At 44.2% G+C, this 24,452-nt stretch overlaps 1 protein-coding gene across 1 annotated transcript in view; it reads right to left on the bottom strand.

Annotated features, from left to right (window-relative positions):
- LOC106565300 (ERC protein 2) overlaps positions 1–24,452 on the bottom strand; it is an 82,624-nt gene that overhangs the window by 45,998 nt on the left and 12,174 nt on the right. The window lies entirely within an intron of this gene.

The following is a 24,452-nucleotide window of genomic DNA, read 5'->3' as shown; positions in this document are numbered from 1 at the left end:
TCATTGTGTAGACCAGTGTCTGGTCCTCCTACCCCAAACTGGAACCGTCTCTCCCTGGTACGGTATAGAACAGAACCATTAGCTCATCCAATGGCATATATCAATTGTCAACTCTAGATACTCCCATCTCAAGCAAACCCCCTCTTGACCCCACTCCTGGACAAGCTCATCTAGGTTATACACTATCCCAGGACAAGTGCAAGATCTAAGAGAGGACACACACATACATGGTTAAAGACACTGCCATACACCTCCCCACAAAATGGAAAAGGAGGGAGTGACTTGCGCACAGACATTGTGGAGACAAGTAATTGGTTCCCCATTAATCACGCCATCCCTTCACATGGTTTAAGAATAGGTAAAGACACATTCACATATGAAGACAATGTTCCATTCCGACCTCTCCCCTCTCTGGCCCCAAGTGACTGAGCCCCAGCTGAGGGAAAAGTGCAACTGAAAGACACCAGTGTCCAAAGGGATACATTCTAATGACAATTATCTCACATAAGCATATTATGCAAATAAAACATCTTAATTATCTATGTTACCCAACTAATTCTGATTCATCCGCCACAATGTACAACGAGCTGTTTGTATGTGGCTGCTATGAAAGGGAACTATGTTTGCAAGTGATCATTACGCTGATTCTGTCGAACATTTTCTTAATTGAAAGCAAACGGAACAAAACATGAATAAACATACCTGAATTTGTCCAATAGAAACTCTTGTTTACAACTGTTGGACTAATGACTACACCCTAGATCAACTAGACACAGGCAAGATTGTGCAAGGTGGTACTGAATGTGTCAATGTCTGTCACCTTGATTACTCAAATTTCTCTCGACCTGTGCACTTACATTGCACCTAGCCCAAACCTATCGAATTTACACTGAGCTGGGTGAATCGAATATGAATGACAGTCATCCAATGTACTGTAATAAAAATAAGGCCATGCTCATGCAAAAAATGATCATCCTCCCACATCTTAAATGGCACCGACCGCCACTGATTCTCACTCCTTTTGTCCAGTTGGGAAAGGGCAGTGCGGAGTGCAATAAAGATTGCATCGTCTGTGGATCTGTTGGCGTGGTATGCAAATTGGAGTGGGTCCAGGGTGTCTGGGATGATGGTGTTGATGTGAGCCATGACCAGCCTTTCAAAGAATTTCATGGCTACAGAGGTGAGTGCTACGAGGTGTTGGTCATTTAGACAGATTACCTTGGTGTTCTTGGGCACAGGGACTATGCTGGTCTGCTTGAAACATGTACGGATTCTCTGCCTCTAACCCTATTACAGGGGCTGAGTCACTGGCGTACTGGTGTTCTTCCATGCCGTCCATGGGAGGGGTGCGTCACTTGAGTGGGCTGAGTCACTGACGTGGTCTTCCTGTCTGGGTTGGCGCCCCCCCCCCCCCCCCTTGGGTTGTGCCGTGGCGGAGATCTTTGTGGGCTATACTCGGCCTTGTCTTAGGACGGTAAGTTGGTGGTTGGAGACATCCCTCTAGTGGTGTGGGGGCTGTGCTTTGGCAAAGTGGGTGGGGTTATATCCTGCCTGTTTGGCCCTGTCCGGGGGTTTCATCGGATGGGGCCACAGTGTCTCCTGACCCCTCCTGTCTCAGCCTCCAGTATTTATGCAGCAGTAGTTTATGTGTCGGGGGGCTAGGGTCAGTCTGTTACATTTGGAGTATTTCTCTTGTCTTATCTGGTGTCCTGTGTGAATTTAACCTGTTATGGCTAGGGGGCAGTATTTTCACGGCTGGATAAAAAACGTACCCGATTTAATCTGGTTACTACTCCTGTAACTAGAATATGCATATAATTATTGGCTTTGGATAGAAAACACTCCAAAGTTTCTAAAACTGTTTGAATGGTGTCTGTGAGTATAACAGAACTCAAATGGCAGGTCAAAATCTGAGAGATTCCTTTACAGGAAGTGGCCTGTCTGACCATTTCTTGAACTTCTTTGCCATCTCATTCAATTACAAAGGATCTCTGCTCTAACGTGACACTTCCTACGTCTTCCATAGGCTCTCAGAGCCCGGGAAAAAACAGAATGTCGTCATCCCAGCCCCAGGCTGAAACACATTATCGCCTTTCTCAAGTGGCCGATCAAGGGACTGTGGGCTTAGGCGCGTGCCCTGGCCGCCCCCGTCTTTGTGATTTTTCCTCTGTTTGCCGAAAAGGAGATTCCCGGTCGGAATATTATCGCTTTTTTACGAGATAAATTGCATAAAAATTGATTTTAAACAGCGGTTGACATGCTTCGAAGTACGGTAATGCAATATTTAGATTTTTTTTGTCACGAATTGCGGCATGCGCGCGACCCTGATATACCATTTCGGATAGCACAGGAAAAAAAATGTATGAAATGTATGCATTCACTACTGTAAGTCGCTCTGGATAAGAGCGTCTGCTAAAATGACAAAAAAAAAATAAAAAAAATAATAGTTTCTGGAACGCACGAACAAAACGCCGCTATTCGGATATAACAATGGATTATTTGGGAACAAACCAACATTTGTTATTGAAGTAGCAGTCCTGGGAGTGCATTCTGATGAAGACAACAAAGGTAATAACATTTTTGTAATAGTAAATCTGATTTTGGTGAAGGCTAAACTTGCCGGGTGTCTAAATAGCTAGCCCATGATGGCTGGGCTATGTACTTAGAATATTGCAAAATGTGCTTTCACCAAAAAGCTATTTTAAAATCGGACATATCGAGTGCATAGAGGAGTTCTGTATCTATAATTCTTAAAATAATTGTTATGCTTTTTGTGAACGTTTATCGTGAGTAATTTAGTAAATTGTTAGTAAATTCCCCGGAAGTTTGCGGGGGGTATGCTAATTCTGAACGTCACATGCTAATGAAAAAAGCTGTTTTTTGATATAAATATGAACTTGATTGAACAAAACATGCATGTATTGTATAACATAATGTCCTAGGTGTGTCATCTGATGAAGATCATCAAAGGTTAGTGCTGCATTTAGCTGTCTTCTGGGTTTTTGTGACATTATATGCTAGCTTGAAAAATGGGTAGTCTGATTATTTCTGGCTGGGTACTCTGCTGACATAATCTGATGTTTTGCTTTCGCTGTAAAGCCTTTTTGAAATCGGACAGTGTGGTTAGATAAAGGAGAGTCTTGTCTTTAAAATGCTGTGAAATAGTCATATGTTTGAAAAATTGAAGTTTTTGTATTTTTGAGGAATTTGTAATTCGCGCCATGCCTATCATTGGATATTGGAGCAGGTGTTCCGCTAGCGGAAAGTCTAGATGTAAGAGGTTAAATATGCTCTCTCTAATTCTCTCTTTCTCTCTTTCTTTCTCTCGGAGGACCTGAGCCCTAGGACCATGCCTCAGGACTACCTGGCACTCCTTGCTGTCCCCAGTCCACCTGGCCGTGCTGCTGCTCCAGTTTCAACTGTTCTGCCTGCGGCTATGGAACCCTGACCTGTTCACCGGACGTGCTTGTTGCACCCTCGACAACTACTATGATTATTATTATTTGACCATGCTGGTCATTTATGAACATTTTAACATCTTGACCATGTTCTGTTATAATATCCACCCGGCACAGCCAGAAGAGGACTGGCCACCCCTCATAGCCTGGTTCCTCTCTAGGTTTCTTCCTAGGTTTTTGGCCTTTCTAGGGAGTTTTTCCTAGGGAGTTTTTCCTAGCCACTATGCTTCTTTCACATGCATTGCTTGCTGTTTGGGGTTTTAGGCTGGGTTTCTGTACAGCACTTTGAGATATCAGCTGATGTACGAAGGGCTATATAAATAAATTTGATTTGATTTGATTTAGGTATTACAGACTGGGTCAGGGAGAGGTTGAACATGTCAGTGAAGACAGTTGCCAGCTGGTCAGCGCATGCTCTGAGTACACGTCATCGTAATCTGTCTGAATGTTAACCTGTTTAAAGGTCTTACTCACATCGGCTACGGAGAGCGTGAGCACAAAGTCGTCCGGAACAGCTGTTGCTCTCATGCATGGTTCAGTGTTTCTAGCATACAAGGTATTTAGCTTGTCTAATACGCTCCCTTCACTGGACAGCTCGCGGCTGGGTTTCCCTTTGTAATCCGTTATAGTTTGCAAGCCCTGCCACATCCGACGAGCGTCAGAGCAGGTGTTGTAGGATTCGATCTTGGTACTGCATTGATGCTTTGCCTGTTTGATGGTTCATCAGAGGGCATAGCAGAATTTCTTATAAGCGTCCGGATTAGTGTCTCACTCCTTGAAAGCGGCAGCTTTATAAAAATAAATAAAACAGAGTACAGCAGACAGAAAGTACAGCAGTACTGATATCAACGACATCAGCTCTAGCCTTTAGATCAGTGCGGATGTTGTCTGTAATCCATGGCTTCTGGTTGGGATATGTACGTACGATCACTGTGGGGACGAAGTCGTCAATGCACTTATTAATGAGATGAATCCCAGAACATATTCCAGTCTGGAACACATACAAGGCATTGCAAATTGACACTAGTAACCACACACCAGGTGAATCATTACACAGTACTGTGATTTATGAAGAATAGGTGTGGTACTATGGAGCACGGTTTCCGGGGAAAAGATTTATCCTAGCCCTGGATTAAAATAAAGCTCAATGAAAGTACTTTTAAATCCAGGGCTAGGCTTAATCTGTGTCTGGGCAACAGCCCCTATATCCTGTGCTGTGGTAGTGTGCTCTTCCACCCAGCAGAGGGCAGTGATCACTCTAGCAGGGTGCTGTCTCTTAGTCTGTCTCTACTGGACTGTGCCAGTGCCTCTTACTTCCACTGCATTGGGCAACACTCACTTATGTAAGCATCACAGTCTTTTTGGGCCAGTACGCTCAAACCACTTAAAGCCTCTCAAATCTTTACTCATGCTCACAAAACCACATTCACACACGCTCACCCTGCGTTCTGCCATCCTCTCTTACTCACTCTCTTTATTTCCCCCAATCTCTCTCACCCTCTTTTCCTCCCTCTCTCTCTCCCTATGTTATTTTTTCTCTCTTTTGAACATTGATACACAAACACACAAGGCAGCAGACACCATAATAGACGTAATATGGATTCTATATTGTTGCTAAAATGCCAATTAAAGGGGACAATTAAAGTAAATATGTAGAGAGAGTGGTAAATAAGATTTATATTTATGTATGTAGTCATGTGCTGAATAATCATCCATTGAATATTCAACATATCAAAATGCTGCATGTTATTAACTACAATGCCTTCGGAAAGTAATCAGACCCCTTGACTTTTTCCACATTTTGTAAGATTACAGCCTTATTCTAAAATAAATTAAATTATATATTTTCCTCATCAATTTACACACAGTAGTCTATAATGACAAAGCAAAAATAGTTTCAGAAATATTTGCAAATTTATACAATATAAAAAACAGAAATACATTATTTACATAAGAATTCAGACCTTTTGCTATGAGACTCAAAATTAAGCTCAAGTGCACCCTGTTTCCATTGATCATCCTTGAGATTTCTACAGTTCGATTGGAGTCCACCTGTGGTAAATTCAATTGATTGGACATGATTTGGAAAGGCACACACCTGTCTATATAAGCTCCCACAGTTGACAGTGCATGTCAGAGCAAAAACCAAGCCATGAAGTCGAAGGAATCGTCCGTAGAGCACCGAGACAGGTTTGTGTCGAGGCACCAATCTGGGGAAGGGTACCAAAGCATTTCTGCTGCATTGAATGTCCCCAAGAACACAGTGGCCTCCAACATTCTTAAATGGAAGAAGTTTGGAACCACCAAGACTCTTCCTAGAGCTGGCCTCCCGGCCAAACTGAGCAATCGGGGGAGAAGGGCCTTGAACATGGAGGTGATCAAGAACCCGATGGTCACTCTGCTCCAGAGTTCCTCTGTGGAGATGGGAAAACCTTCCAGAAGGACAACCATCTTTGCTGCACTCCACCAATCAGGCTTTTATGGTAGAGTGGCCAGACGGAAGCCACTTTTGGAGTTTGCCAAAAGGCACCTTAAGGACTCCAAGATTGAACTCTCTGGCCTGAATGCCAAGCGTCACATCTGGAGAAAACCTGGCACCATCCCTGAAGCATGGTGGTGGCAGCATCATGCTGTGGGGATGTTTTTCAGCCACAGGTATGGGAGACCAGTCAGGATTGAGGGACAGATGAACGAAGCAAAGTACAGACAAATCCTTGATGAAAACCTGCTCCAGAGTGCTCAGGACCTCAGACTGGGGGCGAAGGTTCACCTTCCAACAGGACAACGACCTTAAGCACACAGCCAAGACAACACAGGAGTGGCTTCGGGACAAGTCTCCGAATGTTCGAGTGGCCCAGCCAAAGCCCGGACATGACCCCGATCAAACATCTCTGGAGAGACCTGAAAATAGCTGTGCAGCGACGCTCCCCATCCAACCTGACAGAGCTTGAGAGGATTTGCAGAGAGGAATGGGAGAAATTCCCCAAATACAGGTGTGCCAAGCTTGTAGCGTCATACCCAAGAGGACTTGAGGCTGTAATCGCTTCCTAAGGTGCTTCAACAAAGTACTAAGTAACGGGTCTGAATACTTATGTAAATGTGATATTTCAAGGGGTTTCTTATATACATTTTCTAAATTTTCTAAAAACCTGTTTTTGCTTTGTCATTATGGGGTATTGTGTGTAGATTGTAGAGGAAAAATAAAATGTTTATACATTTTAGAATAAGGCTGTAACGTAACAAATGTGAAAAAAGTGAATGGGTCTGAATGCTTTCCGAATACATGGTAAGTAACACTCACGCGCTGAGTTGAAATTAATTTCTCCTGATTTATGACGTTTTTTTAATTCATATTAATATTCCCAGCTAGTCAGTAACATGATGTATTAGTGGGGGAAAGAGGTTGATGAAGTCGTGGCCTTGCAGCGAAGCAACAAAGCCTGGAGTCACTGCAGCAGCAATGTGAATCATAATCTATGACACGCACACACACACACACGTACACAAACACACACACACACACATTATGTGCATCACTTATGACTGTACAGTATGACTGTCTGTGACCATTTGCTTTCTCTGATTATGCATTATACCACAGGCTGTTACGAAAGCAAGCTGAACAATGGACTACACATTCACATACTATATTGGATGAACATCACTCCCATCCACCTGAACACTGAAAGACGCAGACCTCCTCTGTACACAGAGTCATGATTCTCCTACCACACAAGTACAGACTCACACAGAAATTCTCAAATAAACACACACAACTACACAGAAACACAGAAAGCCAGAAGAGTTTATATTTCTCTCTGTCAGGGGGTTCAGCAGGGCCATTGCACATTTATCTTTCTCTCTCTCTCTATCTCTCCTTCCCTCGCTCGCTCTCCCTCCCTCCCTCCCTCCACTTTGTAATTTCTTATTTCATTCAATATCATTCTCTCTTGCTCTTTATCTCTCTAGCTCTCTTTACTTATCTCTCTCCCTCATGATCAATATTCTGACCTGTTGGAACAGAATTGGAGGATGCGGTCCAATAAAACATTTTTCATAATTAAGGTTACACACAGGGTTAAAACGAACATCCTCTCCTCTCCTCTCCCCATCATCCCTTCCCATACACAACCTCCTCTCCTTTCCTCCCCATCCTCCCCATCCTCCCCCCCTCATCTCTCCTCATCCTCCCTTCCTATACCCATTCTCCCCTCCATTCATCATCCTATCCTACACTCCTCTACTCCACCCATCCTCTCCTTCCCTTCCCCTCCTCTCCTATCCCCATTCTCCTCTCCTATTCCCATCCTCCTCTCCTGTCCCCATCCCCCTCTCCTATCCCCATCCCCTCTCCTATCCCCATCCTCCTCTCCTGTCCCCATCCTCCTCTCCTGTCCCCATCCTCCTCTCCTGTCCCCATCCTCCTCTCCTGTCCCCATCCTCCTCTCCTATCCCCATCCTCCTCTCCTCTCCTATCCCCATTCTCCTCTCCTATCCCCATCCTCCTCTCCTGTCCCCATCTTCCTCTCCTGTCCCCATCCCTCCCTGCCTCCCTCCCCCCCCCCCCGTCCCCATCCTCCTCTCCTGTCCCCATCTTCCTCTCTACTCCGGGCTCTATCTTAGGGCCAACTTCAATACAGGTAGACCAGAGAAGCCACATCCCTGATTGGCAGATGAGTGGCAAACCTGATTAGAAGCACCTGCTGCTCATCTGTGTTCCATACATATGCTGTTTTGAATGAAAATGTGTACCTACACGCTGAAGCAGGATGCAAAGCCGAAATGTCTGTGTACGCTATCCCTGATGCAGGGAAAATCACACAAAAAAAATAAAAAGAATGATGTAAGCGTTATGCAACATACTTTTGAGTGCAGACCCATTACACCTGTTATTTGTCTGAATTTGGAGGTTTTACGAACCAGCCAAGCTTCTGGGAGGGCGCAATGGTCCTCTTTTGATTACACACAGGGGCCCTGGCCTGTCAGTCATGACTCAGCAGATATTGGGGGAGGGAGAAGGATGTGGAGGGGCAGTTGAACGGGGAGATTTGGGGGTAGGCTGAAGGGGGAGGTTGTCTGTCTCCAGAGAGGGCTTCTGTTTCACTGCAGAAAAGTCTGTGAGGGAGATTCTGAGGTCTGGGGTCCTGGGGTCAGGGAGTAATATTGGCTGTCCATACCTCTCATAAATACCCCAAGGAGCAAAGGACAGGGAGGAGGCATATCAACAAACACCTTACTACGGCTCAGTTGGTGGAGCATGGTGCTTGCAACAGCAGGATTGTGGGTTCGATTCCTACTGGGGCCACCCATAAAATGTGTTTTTGCTTTGTATTAAAGCACCTGCTAAATGGCATATATTGTTATTATTATTATTATTATTATTATTATTATTATTAGTATTACTACTTTACTGGGTCTGGGTGCTTTTCTATAGCACCTTTTTGAGCCAATGTGATCATCAAAAACAGAGATAGAACATTTCTACTTAAAAACGGCTGATGATTGCGTATAATTGGCAATGGAGTGTAAATGATTGGTTAAAGTTTGCACATGGGCTAAGGGGGCAGACACACATAAACACACTGACATGGTTGTGCCAGGCATCAGAGGCAGTAGCAGCTGCGTCCCCCTGAGAGTGTGTGGGGGGGTAGTGTGTGTGTGTGTGTCTGTGTGTGTGTGTGTTCTCCCTCTGTTCATATCTGACACATGGACTGGAGCTAAAGCGCTGAGTCAGAGAGAAACACAAATAAACCGCTCACAGCAGTGTGTGTGTGTGTGTGTGTGCGTGTGTGCGTGTGCATGCATGTGTGTTTCACACCCACCATCAACCCTGCCATGTAAGCATTGCATGAATAATCATTCAGCCTGCGTTGGCCAACAGGGAATGGCAGTGGAATGGGGAAGAGGAGATAGTGAAGTGAGGGAGAGCTAAGGAGAGAAGAAATGTTGAATGACATAAAGGGTACTGAGATAGTGGAGGCCCAGTAGAGTGAAGGCAAGGGAAGTACGAAAGATACAGTTGAAGTCGGAAGTTTCCATACACCCTGGCCAAATACATTTAAACTCAGTTTTTCACAATTGCTGATATTTTAACCTTGTAAAACTTCCCTATCTTAGGTCAGTTAGGATCCCCACATTATTTTAAGAATGTGAAATGTCAGAATAATAGTAGAGAGAATTATTTATTTCAGCTTTCGTTTCTTTCATCACATTCCCAGTGGGTCAGAAATTTACATACACTCAATTAGTATTTGGTAGCATTGCCTTTAAATTGTTTAACTTGGGTCAAACATTTCGGGTAGCCTTCAACATGCTTCCCACAATAAGTTGGGTATATTTTGGTCCATTCCTCCTGACAGAGCTGGTGTAACAGAGTCAGGTTTGTAAGGCCTCCTTGCTCGCACACGCATTTTCAGTTCTGCCCACGAATTTACTATGGGATTGAGGTCAGGGCTTTGTGACGGCCACTCCAATACCTTGACTTTGTTGTCCTTAAGCCATTTTGCCACAACTTTGGAAGTATGCTTGGGGTCATTGTCCATTTGTGACCAAGCTTTAACTTCGTGACTGATGTCTTGAGATGTTGCTTCAATATTGCCACATAATTTTCCTACCTCATGATGCCCTCTATTTTGTGAAGTGCACCAGTCCCTCCTGCAGCTAAGCACCCCAACAACATGATGCTGTCACCCCTGTGCTTCATGGTTGGGATGGTGTTCTTCGGCTTGCAAGCCTCCCCCTTTTTCCTCCAAACATAAGGATGGTCATTATGGCCAAACAGTTCTATTTTTGTTTCATCAGACCAGAGGACATTTCTCCAAAAAGTACGATCTTTGTCCCCATGTGCAGTTGCAAACCATAGTCTGGATTTTTTATGACGGTTTTGGAGCAGTGGCTTCTTCCTTGCTGAGTGGCCTTTCAGGTCATGTCGATATAGGACTCGTTTTACTGTGGATATAGATACTTTTGTACCTGTTTCCTCCAGCATCTTCACAAGGTCCTTTGCTGTTGTTCTGGGATTGATTTGCACTTTTCGCACCAAAGTACGTTCATCTCTAGGAGACAGAAGGCATCTCCTTCCTGAGCGGTGTGACGGCTGTGTGGTCCCATGGTGTTTATACTTGCATACTATTGTTTGTACAGATGAACGTGGTACCTTCAGGCGTTTAGAAATTGCTCCCAAGGATGAACCAGACTTGTGGAGGTCTACAATTTTTTTTCTGAGGTCTTGGCTGATTTTCTTTTGATTTTCCCATGATGTCAAGCAAAGACACACTGAGTTTGAAGGTAGGCCTTGAAATACTTCCACAGGTACACCTCCAATTGACTCAAATTATGTAAATTAGCCTATCAGAAGCTTCTAAAGCCATGACATTTTCTGGAATTATCCAAGCTGTTTAAAGGCACAGTCAACTTAGTGTATGTAAACTTCTGACCAACTGGAATTGTGATACAGTGAATTATAAGTGAAATAATCTGTCTGTAAACAATTGTTGGAAAAATTACTTGTGTCGTGCCCCTTAGTAGATGTCCTAACCGACTTGCCAAAACTATAGTTTGTTAACAAGAAATTTGTGGAGTGGTTGAAAAACGAGTTTTAATGACTCTAACCTAAGTGCATGTATACTTCCGACTTCAGCTGTAGATGTACTGTACTGTAAGTATTTGAATACTATAGTATCCCCCCTCTCTCTCTTACTCTCTCTCTCCGTTTTTCTCTCCCTCTGCCTCTCCTTCTCCTCCTTCTCGTTCCACCACTCCCTCATCCTCTCCCTCTCCAATATACGCTCTCTGGTATGTACATGTTCTCAAATCAAATCAAATTTTATTTGTCACATACACATGGTTAGCAGATGTTAATGCGAGTGTAGCGAAAGGCTTGTGCTTCTAGTTCCGACCATGCAGTAATATCTAACAAGTAATCTAACCATATGTACAATGGGGCAAAAAAGTATTTAGTCAGCCACCAATTGTGCAAGTTCTCCCACTTAAAAAGATGAGAGGCCTGTAATTTTCATCATAGGTACACGTCAACTATGACAGACAAAATGAGAAAAAAAATCCTGAAAATCACATTGTAGGATTTTTTATGAATTTATTTGCAAATTATGGTGGAAAATAAGTATTTGGTCACCTACAAACAAGCAAGATTTCTGGCTCTCACAGACCTGTAACTTCTTCTTTAAGAGGCTCCTCTGTCCTCCACTCGTTACCTGTATTAATGGCACCTGTTTGAACTTGTTATCAGTATAAAAGACACCTGTCCACAACCTCAAACAGTCACACTCCAAACTCCACTATGGCCAAGACCAAAGAGCTGTCAAAGGACACCAGAAACAAAATTGTAGACCTGCACCAGGCTGGGAAGACTGAATCTGCAATAGGTAAGCAGCTTGGTTTGAAGAAATCAACTGTGGGAGCAATTATTAGGAAATGGAAGACATACAAGACCACTGATATTCTCCCTCGATCTGGGGCTTCACGCAAGATCTCACCCCGTGGGGTAAAAATGATCACAAGAACGGTGAGCAAAAATCACAGAACCACACGGGGGGACCTAGTGAATGACCTGCAGAGAGCTGGGACCAAAGTAACAAAGCCTACCATCAGTAACACACTACGCCACCAGGGACTCAAATCCTGCAGTGCCAGACGTGTCCCCCTGCTTAAGCCAGTACATGTCCAGGCCCATCTGAAGTTTGCTAGAGAGCATTTGGATGATCCAGAAGAGGATTGGGAGAATGTCAGATGAAACCAAAATATAACTTTTTGGTAAAAACTCAACTTGTCGTGTTTGGAGGACAGAGAATGCTGAGTTGCATCCAAAGAACACCATACCTACTGTGAAGCATGGGGGTGGAAACATCCTGCTTTGGGGCTGTTTTTCTGCAAAGGGACCAGGACGACTGATCCGTGTAAAGGAAAGAATGAATGGGGCCATGTATCGTGAGATTTTGAGTGAAAACCTCCTTCCATCAGCAAGGGCATTGAAGATGAAACATGGCTGCGTCTTTCAGCATGACAATGATCCCAAACACACCGCCCGGGCAATGAAGGAATGGCTTTGTAAGAAGCATTTCAAGGTCCTGGAGTGGCCTAGCCAGTCTCCAGATCTCAACCCCATAGAAAATCTTTGGAGGGAGTTGAAAGTCCGTGTTGCCCAGCGACAGCCCCAAAACATCACTGCTCTAGAGGAGATCTGCATGGCGGAATGGGCCAAAATACCAGCAACAGTGTGTGAAAACCTTGTGAAGACTTACAGAAAACATTTGACCTGTGTCATTGCCAACAAAGGGTATATAACAAAGTATTGAGATAAACTTTTGTTATTGACCAAATACATATTTTCCACCATAATTTGCAAATAAATTCATTAAAAATCCTACAATGTGATTTTCTGGATTTTTTTTTCTCATTTTGTCTGTCATAGTTGAAGTGTACCTATGATGAAAATTGCAGGCCTCTCATCTTTTTAAGTGGGAGCACAATTGGTGGCTGACTAAATACTTTTTTGCCCCACTGTACCTAAACCATAATGTAGGACAGTGTTTCTCAACCCTGGTCCGGGTGCCCCAAAGTGGTGCCCATTTTTGTTCTTGCCCTAGCACTAACACACCTGATTCAATTAATCAACTCATCGCCAAGCCTTTGGTTTGAATCAGGTGTGTAAGGGCAAAAACAAAAATGTGCATCCCTTTCGGAATCTGGCTGTTGGACTCACACTGAAGGGATCGTGGCCTATATGTCCTAGATCAGGGGTCTCCAACAGGTCGATGGCGAGATACCAGTAGCTCGCAGCCCACCTATAAGTAGCTCGCCAATCAATTCCGAAGGTATATGCAATTTTTCATGTGTTCCATCGCAAACTGTCATAAACAAAACTCACAAGTATCCGACAACGCAAGCTCCCGGCTAGTATCTAGCATTGTCATTATCCCACCCCCGATTAGCCATTATTGGATTAAAAAGACATAACACAATATCTGCCAATTCATTTTCAGCAATATGGCCCCTGTCCCTCTGTGTGGTGCCCACATTTGTCTATCACTGTGTGTGTAGCCAGTTGATGTGATAACCGTCTTGTGGGTTGACAGTAATACTTTCCCCCAAAACCTTCTCAATTAAATGTTAACTGCATTGTAGGCTGGCAGAAGTGTATCATTTGTATCTATTACTCGTTATTTGCATCTTTACCATGAAATGAGCAGCAGCAGTACAGAACCATCGCTCGACTGGCCCATTAGACAGCACATTCCTCACTCACTAGACAATTAAAGGGCCAGATTCGCAACTAAAGGGATATTACACAAAAAAAATGTATGTGTTCGTTTTCTTCCAGACCTTCTGATGTGATTTAACCATTGACATGGACTCAGAACATCCAATTCCGTTGTTTCTCCACTCACAGTTGTAATTTTGAGAGTGAAAAACAAAAACAATCAAAAAACCAGGAAGAATAAAACAGAGAAAACATTTGGGAAAATATCAAACAGAATTTTTGAGTTGCTTTTTAAGCATTATTTGACCAGGTATATTGACAGAAAACATAGTGCACTACTTCCTCTTGTACCTTAAGTACCCGGGAAGAGTTGAAGGGGAGAGGAGAAGAGAAGAATTGTAACTCTTCTTCATCTGAAGATATAGATAAGTCATCGTCGGAGAAAGTGGACCAATACGCAGCGGGGTTATGTGCACTCATCTTCTTTTATTTGGTGAAGAAGGAGAACCAAAATAAACACGTACACAAAGAAACCACAACGACTATATACATGCTAATAAGGCACAAGGCTATACACAGAACAATCTCCCACAAAGCACACAACAAACACATACCTATATATAGGACTCTCAATCAGAGGCAACTAGAAAACACCTGCCTCCAATTGAGAGTCCAACCCCAATTAACAAAACATAGAAATACAAAAGACTAGATAGAACATTGAAATACCCTAACATAGAACAGTGCCCAAAAACCCTCGGAATACATAAATCAAATACCCTACTAAACAAACCACCACCCCGAACCACATAAAACAAATATCCTCTGCCACGTCCTGACCAAACTACAATAACAAATAACCCCTATTACTGGTCAGGACGTGACAAGAATGTGCCTGTTTGAAAGCTAGGAAAAAAAATGAATAGCTCGCGACATGTTGAATTTTAAAAAAAGTAGCTCTCATGCTAGAAAAGGTTGAAGACTCCTGTCCTGGATATACTGTAGCAGAAAAATGATGCTACATGACATGGCCATCATCTACACTCCATTTCTGGGCAGACCGGGTTAACCGTTTGTCATACCACACAAACGCACATATACACGTACACACACTGTCATACTAGACGAATGCATACACAAACACTAATATCTCTGCCTCCCACTAAGTGTAAAATCATCATCTCACTCACACATCCCTCGACACCTATAGCGAGCGCTCGGCTCCCACCTCATTTACGTCATTGATGTGAGGAAGGTGTGATGAAGCAGAGGCCTTTGAGGATCAGGTGAAAGACACAGTCATCTGCTTCCACATAGCTATTCATGCTTACCACTTGACGTCCTACTCAGCAGTATAATCCTCGCCAGCGGAAGGAATCAAAAATACAAGTAATTTCCCTGCCTTGGCTCAGCTCAAAGAAATTGACTAAAACTAGATATCTGTAATCAGTGAGATGACACATTTTGTATACACACAAATGGCTGAATTAGCCTAAAAGCCATGACACGCGTTGCTGTGGCGATGGCTGGCTGATCATTCGCTAGGAGCCGACTAGAGCGTTGGACCAGACACCGGAGAACGTTACCATCCGGAACACACTGACAGCTCCACTCCACCTCGTTAAGCCAGGGAGCTCTGGGAACGCCGAGTGCCGCTCCAGGATTGATAATCCCAGACCGGGATTACTGGCTCTAGGAATATACTGTTCAGTCCAATTTTCTCATGTCTCAGCTATACTGACTGGATAGATGGACAAGGAGATGCTGTACAGCTAACACAAGCTGATCTGGCCTGCTTGGACTAATCTGTCTTATATCCAGTCTATATATCTAGCCTATTTATCTCGTATATCTCTCATTCCGCTCTCTCTCTCCCCCTCTCTCTCTCTCTCCCTATTTCCATTCTTCTCATATATCATCCTTAGTGAACTGTCAACTTTTTCCCCTCCCCTCCTCTCCACTCATCCCCTCCCCTCCTCTCCACTGATCCCCTCCTCTCCACTCATCCCCTCCCCTCCACTCCTCCATCCATCTTCCACTCCTCTGATCTACAGTAAAACCCTGTCTGTGATATGGGGCCAATATGTTACTCTAATAAGGCCTCTCCTCTAAAGCTCAGAGAGAAATTGGCCACATAATATTTCCCAAGCAAACAGTGGGCACAGCAACACATTTGTCACCAACCTGCTCCTACACACGCACACGCACACACACACACACACACACACACACACACACACACACACACACACACACACACACACACACACACACACACACACACACACAGATACACATTCTCACAGCCTGGGAGGAGGATACAGGCTGTTTGGATCTAAGGAGCTCTGAGGCTGTGCTAGGGGGCTGGCTGGCCATTAGAATGCAGAACTCCCAACAGGAGTGAGAGAACCAACAAGCTCTCACAGTTTCACTACAGAATTAGACGTTCATCCACGTTCCCCAAACACAACATTTTAAAGTTGCTCCAAATTTCGAAGTGTTTTTGTTGCTCCTGCTGCTCTATATCATTCCATTTCTCCAAACACCACATTTCTAAGTTAGGGGTGAAGTTTAGGTGTGTGGTGTGGTGGGTGTGTGTGTGTGTGTGTGTGTGTGTGTGTGTGTGTGTGTGTGTGTGTGTGTGTGTGTGTGTGTGTGTGTGTGTGTGTGTGTGTGTGTGTGTGTGTGTGTGCGTGTGCGTGTGCGTGTGTGGAGATGAGACAACTAACAGAAGATCAGAGATCAGAAAAATGGCTGTTTAGCAGGAACCAACAATCTCACATCTGTGGAAACCGCGTCTCTGTGGCATGTCTGAGCATAAACACAGCAGTGATATGGGGATGTGAGTCTATGCCTCCATTTTCGGGGATTGTGGTGATGATTGTTGACTGCTCCTGACTCAGTCGGATATCACACGCTAAGGCCGAGAGCAGCCTCCAGCCCAGCTATCACATCGCATACACACACATTCACACGCGCACACAAAAACACGCACACACCGTTATGAGTTGGGATGGCAGTGTTTGACAGCGTGCTCAACTCAACTGGATGACAGTCAACCAAGCCGCTGCTAAACAACGACCACAGTGGTCAGTGTTCAAAATGCCGTGGCCAAAGCAGCTACAATAGCAGTGCCTTCAGGTCAGCTAAGACCATCAGCCAACTGCATGTTTTAATGATAAGATACCGTTAGTAGAAAACTAGCAGCTCAAAGAAACAGATGTAGGCTAATTGTGAGTCGTTTAAGGGGGTTTGAATCTTGCGTCGGGTCGTTTGAGTCGGTTTGAACCTTGCGCTAAGTCGTTTGAGTGGCTTTTCTCCACTGAAACCGTCACGCAGGAGAGAACACACTCTTGCTATATTTTCAGTATATAAATAATGTCGGATATTTGCTTCGGCTAACAGTGGCTGTCGGCACCTGGGGCGATTGCAGTGGGCTGCTGCCAGAGTAGACAGACTGAGCTAGACGCAGACGGGTCAGAAATGAATACTTCATGATTAATAAAGTAATTTTCTCTTCAGTCAGAGGCTCAACAAGCCTATCATTATTTGGGGTGAGGAAACCTTCCCCTCTCCAGAACCATCGGATTGGTGCGTGTGTGAGCGCAGTTACATGCACACAATAACACAACTATTGTGGATAGTCAGATTAATATAATAGTTTGATGAAAACATGCACATGATTGGCAAGAACAATTTCCCTAATAATCCTGTTTACATGGACACATCTGAAATCCGGCTACCTGATGGTAGAAAAACCACATTGAAAATAAACGTTCTACCACAGCGAACATGATGTTTTGGGGTCAGGACATATAAAATGAGTCTGTGAAAACGACTGCTAAGACGCATACATTCAGTTGTTCCGAACACACTTCACGCGCGCTAAAGAGAGAGGCTCGCTCGGCTGGCGCTGGCACGCGCGCAGGTCAAATGCGCCGCCGGAACGCCGATGAGGGCGTGTACGTGTCCTAATAATTCAAAAGATTGCTCAGAAAACCAGGAGTTTAAATCGACGCGTGCTTACTTACAATTATGACCTTACACTGATTACGATAAGCAGAGTATGGTGTTTATATGTCTATTACACAATTTGCCTAATGCTATAATCTAATTTTAATATCCAATTATTAGTGTGCATGTAAACGTACTCTGTGTCTGTGTGTCTGTGTGTGTGCGTGTGTGTGGGCATGTTCCTGTGCATTCCTCCTATGCACATACGCGTGCACGTGTGTCTGAGTGGGTGTTTGCCTCACAACGCCCTAGCTACGCCCAAATGATGCCCCGACGACAACCCTGTGAATCGAGATACAAGTGAGCAATTACAGTAAGAGCTAGAGTGGCAAGACACAGCTGCTTTGTATTAGCCAAACGCACATGTATTCATGTAGGCTTGTTCTGCCTCTAGGGTGGGAGATATCATTCACAGCAATCAGAGCAAGACCTGACTGTCGTGAGGGCAAGGCAGAGAATCAAAATGGACTCCTGTCCCCCCCACACTGTATTTCTTCTCTCGTGTTACTCAGTCACACCGACCAAACCTGATATTACCACACGTGCTCCATTCTCTTCACATTCTCTATGGAAGGTGCAGCGGGACTTTCCCCTCTCACCATAGGGCCCTGGGGTCAAAAGTAGTGCACTCGGTAGGCAATAGGGTGCCATTTGGGACACAGACATGGTCCTCTTATACTTGGGTGGGTCAAATGAAAAGATCTTCAACTACCCCCTACCCCCTCTCCCCTCCAGTTCCCCTCTAGTGATCCCAGACTGAAGGTGGAGGGTGGTGATACCATCAGGCCAGGATGTTGGGTATCTCTCCCCCAGGCAGCGTGGCAGCGTGGCACAGCTCCAGAGAACCATGGAGCCACTGAGCCAGGGCACTGCAGACTCTCCTGGCTCCACTGAACAGCACAAAGAGACTTCCTTCAGTTTCAATCTCAACCTCAATGGGATACTATAGCACACACACACACACACACACACACACACACATACACACACGCACGCACGCACGCGCGCACACACACACACACACACACACACAAGACAATCACACAACACTAGAGGTTAAACTAAATGGGTACAGAAACGCAAACTCATTTGGGCACAAGGCACACACAGAAACGCACAAGCACGCGCATTCACACACACACACACAAACACACAGGTTGGAGCCCCAGCCAGTGGGAGACATGCAGACAGCGTCCTGCTGTAACCTTGAGACTGTGTGGCTGTATCCTGTCTGTGAGTAATGATGAGGGAGGGACCTGTTGGCCGCTAGGAGAGAGCATCAAAGGAGCTCACAATGACACACACTGCGTCTAGGGTGACCACATGTCCTGGATTGTGCGGGCCCTTTGTCCCGCAACCAAACAATCATGTCCCGCATTTTATCAACAAATTCAAACACCATTCATTTACAAAAAAAGGTTGATATGTCCCGTATTTCAGTTAGACATTCCAACCTGTCTGTTTTTCAGTCATCTTGCACTTTTGACAAGATATGTATCATATGAATGTGGTACTGGGGAAGTTAAGCACTTCTCCAATCATTGTTGAGATCTGATATTCTGTGCAGGGCAAGATGAGACGTAGGCCAATGTCATATCGCAACCAATCACATTTGTAAAATCCTTTCGGGCTAAATTTCAGCTAAACTTGGAGAGGACAGTTAACTACTCACAAAAAGCGTGCTTCTGATGAAGAGATATACAAAAGTAAGTAAATAGCTGTATTAGACTGTAAGATATAAGGTGATTTCGTCAAACTTGTGAGGCTGTCCATGCTCATTGGTCATTCAACATGTTTGCTGCTACTTCATTCAATCCAGTTTTCAAAGTCTCCCTTCCGAACTGTTCTACCTTCCCTGAGACCAACCAGAAATGTTTCCTTGGCCAAAGATTCCCAGATTATCAGAAAACACATTGGGTCTCTCATTTCTGCATCACAAATTTGTCGTAAGGCAAAAGAATAGCCTATCGGAGCACTTCAATTAGCTTGTTCGGTGCAGAGAGAAGGAGATATTTGTGTGGTGGAGGGGGTGCTTCCCAAAAGATGTATGTAAGCTGTCCCGCAAAATCATCAATTCTTCCCACATTTGGGTATTTTAAACGTGGTCACCCAGGGTTGCGTCCCAAATGGCAACCTACTCCCTACATAGTGCACTACTTTTGACCAGAGGCCTATGGGCCATTTTTAAAGTAGTGCACTTCATAGGGAATAAGGTGCCGTTTAACTGACTGACTGACCACAGACAAGACCAGGTGGGCCTCACTAGTATGTGATAAGCTGGTGTTTGGAGGATATATTGGCACGGGCGTTGTTCTGGTATGGCAAATATACCCTCCAAACACCGGCTTCAAGGGCATTATCACTTTTATACAACGGGTTACCAACATATTCAAATAATGATTTACATATTTTCATTAAACCTGTTATTTTGATGAATTTATTTATACTATTTCATCCTTCCATAAAATATAGTCCCGACAGAAATCTAGGGTTGCTACCCAAGCCGGCTGGTCGTTCATTCTATCGGTTCAGTTGCCAGAGCCGTGACCCAGTCGTTAAGTCTTTTTGTTATAAATCAATGGACGTGACACAGACGTTTGTTCTAAATGTTCCGTTACCATGATGGCTGGCAACGTTCTTATCCCTTGCTTGCTAGCTAGCCATCTTCGGCTAACAGGGTCACGTCAAACAGTGCAGCCTGAATAACAGAAAAGTTGTTGCCTTTGCGTTTGTTTCAGCTGTTTTCAAGTGATTTTTTTCTGTACATCCACAAACAATGAGCTAATGATTCGCGATTTCGACTGGCATAGAACATTTGCTCTCTCGCCAGGACACTGTTCAAAGGAGCTAGCCAACTACACAGCTAACACAATCACTTCAAATTGAAGCTGGAATGACAGAAATCTAGCCGCATTTTGGGTTTTTCTATTGGCATTTCTTTGAAAATATACAATAAAATGATGCTGATTCATGCTGCCTGCCTGTCTGTCTCGTCCCAACTCCTTACACGTTCATTACTATGGGAAAGCTGGAGATCGAATTTCAATATTGAAACAATGTTACAAAGGTCGGAGAGACAGACAGCCAGGTTAATACAAATCTCTGATGTTGAAAACCAAACGCCAGACTAAAAGAAATGTGAGAAAATGTGTAGATGCTTTTTAAAGTGGAGATCAAGTTTATAAATTGCCTGGCTGGGCTGATGGGACAGTGGATTGCGCAGTCAGATGAAATAGTGAATAGGCATACATCACACACACAAACACACTATACATCACACACACACACTATACATCACACACACACGCTATACATCACACACACACGCACGCACACACACACACACACACACACACACACACACACACACACACACACACACACACAAACACACACTATACATCACACACACCAACACACTATACATCTCATACAAACACTATACATCACACACACACACACACTAAATATCACACTCACACACTATACATCACACACACACACACACACACACTCACACACTATACATCACACACACACTATACATCACACACACACACACAAACACACACTATACATCACACACACACTATACATTACAAACACACTATATATCACACACACACACACACACACACACAATATACATCACACATACACACACTATACATCACACACACTATACATCACACACACACACTATACATCACACACACACACACACATACTATACATCACACACACACACTACACGTCACACATTGTGGATGTTACTAATGTTTAACTATACAGCACACATTGTATGTAAGCCTAACTTCTACCATAATGGACCCCATTCATCTTATACTGTGCCTTATGTATGAGTTAAATCTATACAGCATACAAGTGTGCCTCCCTTGTCCACTTGCATTTTAATGCTATACTGACAAGGTCACCATGTCCATCCTCAAAGCACTGTATCAAGACAAGACATCCTATCCGGTATGGTAGATATTATGTAATTACCATCTAGCTTTGCCTGCCTAATTAGGTATACAGATCTATCTATTTCCATCTAATCAACCTTCATTTGATAATGTATGTCAGAGAAATCCCATATGGTGCCCTGCAGGACACAGAGAAAAGAAAGAGTGAGAGGGGAAGGGGAAGGGGCGATATAGAGTGGTAGAGCGAGAGAGAGAAAGAGAGGGAGACAGAGAGAGAAGGGGGCGAGAGAGAGAGAGGGGGAGAGAGCGACAGACACGGAGACAGAAGAGAATGGGAGGGAGATAGATAGGGGTAGACAGGAAGAGAAAATGAAAGACAGTGCGAGTGAGAGTACGATAAATAGATCGAGAGGGAGAAGGGCAGACAGGGAGAAACAGAGAGAGAGAGAGACTCTCAGACAGTGCTTTGTCCTTGACATTCCTCTCCAGGCCCTGAACCTCCTGCAGACTGCAGACTGGAGACGTGTGAGTGATTTAACTAGGCCGCTCACTCCACCCCCTTACAAGTAACAAACAGAGACGCAGGGGAAAGGCACAGAAACAAAATGAAATTGCATGTGACTGTGGACACAGTCCGAACAGGATCGACCTGTGGCCCAGTGATGGCTTGTGGGAAAAGATACAGGGGGACAGGCTCATCGTAATGGCTTGGAATGGAATGTATTGAAAATAATGTGTTTGATACTGTTCCATTCATTCCATTACAATCAGCATGTCTTCCTATATCTTCGCCCACCAACCACCACTGAGGTGGCCATAGCCCTGAAATCACCTCTGGCCTTTCTGTCAGCCACTTGTTGTCAAATCACTTGTAATATTGTTGTTGTAATATTCACATATCACTTGGGGACACAATCTAAATAAGCCACCTAAAGGATCAACCGGGGTAAGCATTACGCTTTTACAAAGGGCGGCATTTGATGTGTTAATACAGTTAATACACTGTGCGGTGTGCCGCACTAAGACGGGAGAGTTGCGAAGTTGTACTGAATGATGATTTTTACCACAGTAAGACACAGTAGAATCTAGATCATTTGAAAAATTCCATGAATATTTCATGTATGCTTCTTACGGTATTCTTTTCAACCTCCCTCTCTTCCTCCATCCCTCATTCCCTCCCCATCTCCCTTTCATTCTGGGGACTATTAGAAATGAGGTATAGTACGAGTGGATGATGAAACATTTATGACCACCAACACCTCTTTCCAAAAAGGTTTCCAAATGTATTAAATAAACATGAGAGTGGGATAATTCTTCGACATCACGGAGTGGAGACAGTACCTTGGGAGGAAAATAGAATAGTTAGAGTGACAAGACAGGAGGGAGAACAGTGAGAGACTGTGACAGGAAGGGAGAGAGATAGAGAGAGAGGAGACATATGTCTGTGTGAGTTGTAAAAGGGAGATTGACTAGTAGCGGACATTAAAGGAAAACTTCACCCAAAAACAATCTTTTGGTATTTGTTTCAATAGTCCATTGTTGATATTGTCCCAAAATGTTTTGCGTGTCAATAATCAAGTTTTCAAGATACACTACATATACAAAAGTATATGGACATGGCTTCAAATTAGTGGATTTGGCTATTTCAGCCACACCCATTGCTGACAGGTGTATAAAATCGAGCACACAGCCATGCAATCTCCATAGACAAACATTGGCAGTAGAATGGCCTTACTGAAGAGCTCAGTGACTTTCCGTTATAGGATGCCACCTTTCCAACAAGTCAGTTCGTCAAATTTCTGCCCTGTAAGCGCCGTTGTTGTAGAAACATCTAGGAGCAACAACGGCTCAGCCGCTAAGTGTTAGGCCACACAAGCTCACAGAACGGCGCCAAATGGTGAAGCGCGTAAAAATCGTCTGCCTTTGGAATGTCAGCAGAAGAACTGTTAGTCGGGAGCTTCATGAAATGGGTTTCCATGGCCGAGTAGCTGCACACAAGCCTAAGATCATCATACGGAATACCAAGGGTCGGCTGGAGTGGTGTAAAGCTCGCCGCCATTGGACTCTGGAGCAGTGGAAACGCGTTCTCTGAAGTGATGAATCCCGCTTCACCATCTGGCAGTCCGACAGATGAATCTGGGTTTGGCGAATGCCAGGAGAACACTACATGCCCCAATGCATAGTGCCAACTGTAAAGTTTGGTGGAGGAGGAATAATGGTCTGGGGCTGTTTTCATGGTTCGGGCTAGGCCCCTTAGTTCCAGTGAATGTAAATTGTAATGCTACAGCATACAATGACATTCTAGACGATCCTGTGCTTCCAACTTTGTGGCAACAGTTTGAGGAAGGCCCTTTCCTGTTTCAGCATGACAATGCCCCCGTGCACAAAGCGAGGTCCACACAGAAATGGTTTGTCGAGATCAGTGTGGAACAACTTGACTGGTCTCCATGCCTTTGGGATGAATTGGAACGCTGACTGTGAGCCAGGCCTAATCACCAAACATTAGTGCCCGACCTCACTAGTGCGCTTGTGGCTGAGTGGAAGTCCCCACAGCAATATTCTAACATCTAGTGGAAAGCCTTCCCGGAAGAGTGGAGGCTGTTACAGCAGAAAAGGGGGGACCAACTCCATATTAATGCCCATGATTATGGAATGAGATGTTCGACAAGCAGGTGTCCACATACTTTTGGTCATGTAGTGTATATAACTTTCAAAATACAGAAATACAGCCAGTATGATGCTGCGTTTTGCATCATATGATGCAAAAAGCATCATACCGGCTGTATTTCTGTATTTTGAAAGTTATATATCTTCAAAACTTGATTGCTGACAACA

This window comes from Salmo salar, chromosome 12 (assembly GCF_965601325.2).
Source record: "Salmo salar chromosome 12, fSalSal1, whole genome shotgun sequence".
NCBI classification, from domain to species: domain Eukaryota; kingdom Metazoa; phylum Chordata; class Actinopteri; order Salmoniformes; family Salmonidae; genus Salmo; species Salmo salar.
Note: the sequence above shows the minus strand (reverse complement) of the source record. Positions and strands in the feature narration are given on the sequence as shown.